The sequence below is a fragment of the Ornithodoros turicata genome, chromosome 3 (genome assembly GCF_037126465.1).
Source record: "Ornithodoros turicata isolate Travis chromosome 3, ASM3712646v1, whole genome shotgun sequence".
Lineage (NCBI taxonomy): Eukaryota > Metazoa > Arthropoda > Arachnida > Ixodida > Argasidae > Ornithodoros > Ornithodoros turicata.
Window position 1 is genome coordinate 44,126,159 of NC_088203.1, and position 6,928 is coordinate 44,133,086.

At 42.3% G+C, this 6,928-nt stretch overlaps 1 long non-coding RNA gene across 1 annotated transcript; it reads right to left on the minus strand.

Moving 5' to 3' along the window:
• Window positions 1–243: 243 nt before the first annotated feature.
• Window positions 244–1,801, minus strand: LOC135386963 (uncharacterized). The gene is made up of 4 exons (XR_010420740.1): window positions 1,762–1,801; window positions 1,617–1,679; window positions 441–503; window positions 244–343 (listed from the first exon to the last, which is right to left on the minus strand). It is a non-coding gene; the product is annotated as an uncharacterized LOC135386963 (long non-coding RNA).
• Between the last annotated feature and the right edge of the window lie 5,127 nt (window positions 1,802–6,928).

The following is a 6,928-nucleotide window of genomic DNA, read 5'->3' on the forward strand; positions in this document are numbered from 1 at the left end:
AAACGTAAAGGGCACAATAAACCCTTTAGTGTTCAGGGTACATCTTGCTCTCCCTTTCTCTTTAATTGTGTGCAATATGTTGTATTTAACTGCACTTAGTTATTAATTTCGAGGTAGTGGCCATGTCTCAAGACAGATTGGTATATCCTCCAATGACAAGAAGAACTATATGGTTTAAATGTATCCCCAACTGTAGTGGCACAGAGAGATTCTATGTTACTGTTGATATAAGCATGCCGCACATTCCCTCTGTGGTCTGAGATGAAACAGTAGCCCTCCTGATAGTTCTTACCAATATAATCCCTCTGGTAGGGGTCACAGGAGTGGAGGTGCTCGCAGTATCCTATGTGTCCGATAGAAAAATAAAATGCATGTATATACCTTGACAGCACTTAAATGTATAGCATCCTTTCAACTGTTTTGCTTTTGCTAGTCCTCACCAGTGAAATCCTTCTGCTAGATGTGGCAGCAGCATAGGGAGCATAGGTGATGGCACTGGTTTCCTGTATACACAAAGGAAAGGAAAAGATGGAGATCACCCTCAGCTATAGCTAAATGTACTGTAGAATTGTAAAAGCAGGTGTACACCAATAAAGAAGGCAAAGCATAAAAACGTTAGCATTCACAAAGCATCACTACTGTGTTTCCATACTTATAACCCCTTCATAGCAACAGTGTGGGCGAGTTGGTACATACTGGACACAAAATACACTGCAGAGACCGGACATGACTAGTCAAATGAGACGGATGATTCAAATTCATAATAGAGGTGGTAACAGTGTGCCTTCCATTACCCTCCTTTCCCACGAGACCCAGTATGTCAACCACAAAATTGTTTTCATTCCTTCCCAATAAACCACAGTTGTTAGTCAGAGCTTCATTTGTCTACTCACGTCCTGTCTCTGCGCTGTTTTTTGTGCCAGTTTATACCTAGGGAGTGACTTTTTCGGGTTCAATGCCTTTCTCAGATTCGGGGGGTAAAAATCAGGCGATAATTGTGCCTTTGTTATACATATATATAACTATATGTATAAATATATATAATTGTGCCGGGTGTTATCGGGTGTTTTTGTTTCTCCTCTTGTCTATTGAGTCCTTTCCTAATCTCTCTTTTTGTGTTTTTTTGCGGGATCGTGACCTTCCAGTGGTAATCCTCGAAGGCATAGACAGTGTTGACACACATGGGTGTATTGCTGGGAGCGTAAGCGACCCATTCTTAAATGTGTTACACGTGGCGACCTTTGTTTGTCTTCAGTGGAAACGTCACTTGAGGATTCCATAGTGACTGGAGATCAGAAAGAAATCGGGTTTAACCCGAATTGGTCGTGCATCAGTTCGGGGGGAATAACCGGGCAGAATCGGTTTTAACCCGAAAAAGTCACTCCCTATTTATACCCCTTCTTCATTTCTCTTTCACATTAACATGTCTCGGACACTTGATAGCCTTATGGACATAATTATGTTTCGGCCCAGCTTACTGATTTGACCCAGGTATAAAAATAACCTTGGGTCATGTGTACCAATATGTAAATTTCCAAGCACAAATCAACAGACCGGTCCAAAACATTCAAAACAGGATTGCATTGAGCAGGAATTCTGACAGTTGACATTCTCACCAGTGAGGTATTTAAGCTTGAACAAGAAGCTTGAGGTGATGCATGTCCAGCTCGGACATATCCCTGCAAAATTTGATGAATGCAGTACTGTAGCACAGTTAACTCTGTGCAAGCATATGGAGAACCAGAGAAAGCAAGTACTTACTAATACGTCCTCATCTTCGAGCTCTGTAAATGGGTTGTGCAACTGGTTACAGTCAAAGCCCGTGCTTTCCTGCAGCCAAAGTAAATCACATATAATACAGGTTTGATGGTTTTAAGAAAGCATAAAAAAAACGATTGTTCAGACCAATTAGATGTCGTTAGATGCCGATGTTAGAAATTATGGTGCTCTGTGCATATGACTAATATTTTGCATAGCTGAAAAGGCAGCAATTTATCTGTATAATGTAAAAACCCCGAGACTAAGGAACACGAAGGGACAGACACAACACCCTTCGTGTTCCCTAGTCTCGGGTTTTTTACATTATGCATCATCTTCACCAGCTCGCGTGCTTCCTAGCCATTTTTTCATTTATCTGTGCCCTGTTGCGACCCCGTCAGATGAAAAGTACTGATAACCAAGCAGAACGTGCACAGTGACGTGCTTTGTTTCAGCACAATATAAGAAACAACATCGAGTCGTCTCACTTTGTGTTTGCTGGTTGACATGTTGAGTCACTCAGTTATCTCGATATCAGTTGTTTAACAGGAACCACACATTTTAGTGCAGCATGATTTAGCATCATAAAGCAAAATGTACTATACTTACATCACTCATCTCTGCACAGGAGCTGGACAATAAGTCTTGCTGTCAGGGTAGAAATTTCAATGTGAGCTGACTTGTGGAACTCACAGCAGAGTAAACTAAACTTCTAAACTCTGAGGTAATAAAGATGCACAAATAAATTAACAATACGCTATGCAAGTAGGTCTCTGCGCACGAGAGGGGAAATGTTTGGAAGACGACATGACAAAGTGAGTATCCTCTCCGAAGGCAACAATAGAGGACCACATGTGGACATGTAGTAAAATTATGACACTATATGGTGAAAGACGAAGCTACCTGGTACACAGTGTAATTGATGGCCCTCTTATTTTCGAAAAGGGTGGGGAAATTAGGATGGCTCCACCGGCACGAGGAGAAAGGGGCAACCTAAGGGGCTGCGCAGATAGCTCACACGCTTGCATAGCATACAATGGCATACAAGTTGATGTGTAGGGACTACACTCCTTCACACAGTAAGATACATTATGCATACTGATTGTAGCAATAGTAGACAATGGATAGCAATGGTGGATAAGTTTTTTAGACTCTGTGTTAGTACTGCAAAGCAACTGTGGCTATGTGTGGTGTACTGAGATGGATAGATGGAGCGAAAGAGAACAGCACGAGGGAGTGGTAGAAAGGCTCTGCATCCTGTGTCGAATTCACAGGGGAAATGTTGCATAATGTAGCAATAATGGTCCAAATAAAAAATCATATACATGTTTGAGGACTTCAAGTCCTGTAGCTCACAGCACCCTGAGTGTGTACACGAAAGGGCCACTCACTTCATGTTCTCCCTCACAGGTTTCCTCTAGAGCGAGTTCCTCCTGTGTTCTGGCTGGAGCTGGGAGTTGCTCCTGTGCTCCACCAGGAGCTGTGACTAGTTCCATCTAGGAAACAACCAGTATGCCATACAGCAATTGCCACGACATAGCAGAAAAATACAGAATATAAACCTAAACGTATGAAGCACAAACACTGTGCAAGGAAATGCTGTGAACACTGCGTATCATGCCCTGAGAGTGTGAACATGAAAGTGACACTCACTTCATGCTCTGCTTCACGTGCTGCCTCAGGTGCTGTTGAAAGCTGTGCTGCCTGGAACATAACCGACATTATATGTGTGCCATAGGTAATGAAATATTGCTAGAGATTGGCAGAAAAATGTAGATCACAAGTCCATATCTCATGTGCTGCACTTTCTCGTCATGTTACTTAATTGAAAATTTCAATAAGGTTACTGCGCATGACCAAAACAAAAAGTATGTTCTCTCACAGCATTACTTACAGAATTTGCTATTCAAGTTTTTTCTTTCCTTTCTTTTATTTTTGTCGACATTAACGCTCACTGATTCATAACAGGTTGTCACAATTTCTTGTACCGTTCAAACAATATATTATACGCACTTTGGAGTACGGGAACGAGAGCACTCAAACGCACCTGCAGCTCAGGAGCAGACACAGAAGGATGAGCGATGGGCACCGCACCAGGTCTTAATCGAATCCGTGCTAACGATGTCCTGTCCATGTCACGGTTCTGAAAGTGCTTGGAGCACACTACACTGTGTTTGCTGGGTGTCCATCCAGTTCTCCCAATGGCCTCAACCCAAGCTTCTCGAAGCGTAGGATCTCGTGGGAAACTGTAATCAATAAATAGAAGTAAAGTCAACTGTCGTACGATGTGCGACAAACGCATATACTTACCAGTGAAATGTTACGCCCGAGGCTTTTGTTGCCTCGCCGGACCGGTGCTGACAGCCCATGTAGCAACAACGTCCCATATTTATTATTGTAAAGTGTTATTCACAACTTTAAATACCTAAAAGCCGCACAACGACACCAGACTAACACCACATAGTTGCGTTTGGCAAGTTGCCACCGATTGCCACACAGCATAGAAACCACGCCAATTTGTTTTCGTCGCCTTGCGTGCGCGCCGTATCGTCTGCTAGTGACGTCAGGCCTGGACAAGATGGCGGTTTTGCAAGGAGCGACCGCTTGGGGGTGGTTACAAGGTCTGGGACTTCTGGCACCCCTGTGTTCAAGGCGCCCACGAAAGTCATGCCCTGCATCCAAAGAAAAAAATAAACATACGTACCATAAGTGCAAAATAAGTAAACAATGCAACATCTGGGCAATAAATTACGAAGCAAAGGCTACGCAAAGCAAAACGCGCTCGTAAACATACGAGGAGCGCCTTTGTGTGGAAAAATCGCTCAACGGAAAGGTAGCCCTGCGTCTCAATCAAAAAGAGAAAACGTATTGTAATGAAGACGATGTGTCATGGGAAAAAATAAACGGAAAAGGGGAGGTTAAAGGTCAGATATGCCGATTTTGAAGTGCCGCACAACTGAGCGATACTCGCGCTGTGTGTTCATTACCGAACACTGAATATGTGTGCGAAATATCTTGCTCCAACTGTTAGTAGTTTTTTAGAAAACAGTTTTTTTAGTTCCCACGCCCGGCCGTCAGACCGTCGGCAAACCCTGCGCACGGGCGCACCGACGTCACTGCTCTCGGTTTATCTGTCTTTGGCTTGGCATGGACTCTTTGCTTGGCTGCTTGGCTTCTTTCGTTTCCTCCTCTGTGCATCGTACATAAGCGAACAGCTGTTATGTTGTTGCTAAGCCGGAAACAAATGTTTTTTTGTTTGGCACAGCGTCGTTTGGAAAGTGCACTTCCTTGTTCTGACCTTGCCTTTTATGGGCTGGAACGATATGATTCGTAAATATGCCACGGCGAAGTTGTCGAAGATGCGAGAGTGCTACGCTGTTAGAACAATTCATCGGTGCATTCAAGTGTTACCTATTATAAGCTGCTAAAAGACCAAGCAGTGCGAAGCTCTTGGCTGACAGTGGTGCCTGCTAATTTCCACTGCAAGGATTTCGTTTTTGGCAATTTGGAATCTCGGCACGAAATCGTCTGATGAAAATATGAGGTGCCCGACGCATAACATTTTGAACGTGTCACGGAGGATCAAGGCAAAAAACGAGAGCAAAAAAAGGTAAGTCGAGGTTCAGATATAAAAAATAGCAAGCTTAATGAATCGATTGTGCAGCTGTCCTACTGCGCTTACTCTGATATAACCACGATTAACAACACAATAGTACTATTGATAATCTAACTTCTGAATTATCACAGGTGCACGCTGAAGGCGGAAATGAAGCATGATCTGGCTTGCATCTGGTCATGAAGAAATTGCTGACACGTTAGTTGCAGTCCACCTCCACCAACAGGTATGACAATGTGATGTTATAATTTGAGTATTCATCTATGTTCAACTTTTCATGTGCATTCGCATGCAGACATTTTGACACCACTTTTAAATCTGCCCTCAAAGTTACAACCTGTGCTTCGAGGGTGGAAAACAAAGATCGCCATTCCGATTAGCTGCTATCTCCCAGTTCAAGCACTTTTGTGTCTGGACACTGGTTCCTGTGGATGGGGTGTTACAAGCTTTACTGTCTGATATAGAAAGTACGTTACATTAGTTCAGTTAATTTGTCTTTTGCACATTTTTGTTACTGTTAGCTGGATTACTGTTGGACATACAATCCTTTGACACACCGGAGCTGATGTCGCCTCTGATAACATTTTAGAATTTTCAATGTCATCAACGTCCATTGAGGAAGGTGCCTTTACTATCTGTGAATCTTCAACTGAAGAATAGCCCAGAATTCATGTTAACATTGTCTACTCTTATTAATTCACTGTCTCTTTTCTGAGAGCTAAGAAAAATGGAAACTATTTATTTGTCACAACTTCACACTGGATACTGGTGTGGTACTGGCTTGACATGTAAGCTAAAATACCTGCATTCTACAATAATTGTGTTCAACATGGTGCATTACCGTGGGCAATGCCACATTCACTACATTTTTAGTGGGTCCGGTGCACAATACTGTGTGCATACTGCATACATACATACTGTTCGATAGGCAAAAATACCTGAGCAGTGCTGTGTAGTCTTTTTACCCAAAGTCCATACTCTTACTGCAAAGTCACAGTACGTAGAACAGCAATGTGCAGGTGTGCTGCGATAGATATTCACAACACAAAGAAGACTGTTGAGAGCATCTAAATTTTAATGAGACGAGACTTTCGTGCACAAGGCTGCTCTTGTTAATGTCTAACATGAAGTTACAAAATCCTAGAATATATAAAACATGTTGTAATGTAGAGAGCGAGGGGTGGTACAGACATAAAGATAAATATATAATCATATATAATAAAATAAAAAGGGGGTACAACTGCCCCCTTAACTCAACTCGACAACTCAATAACTCTACTTATTCTCTACCTTACAACATGTCATATATTCTGGAATTTTGTAACTTGATGTTAGACATCAAGAAGTACAGCCTTCTGTGCAAAAGTATTCTTTCTGTTGTGCACAATCATTATGCAGTAAATGCGACTATCCATTTCTTGTCATTAAATGCTTTCCCTTTCTTTCTTTCTTTTTTTCTGCAGTGATGAGCATCCATAAGGACACATGCCAGAAAGGGAGTCTCTTTGGGATGACAAACCCTCATCACCTCATGAGGATACAATGGTTGACGAA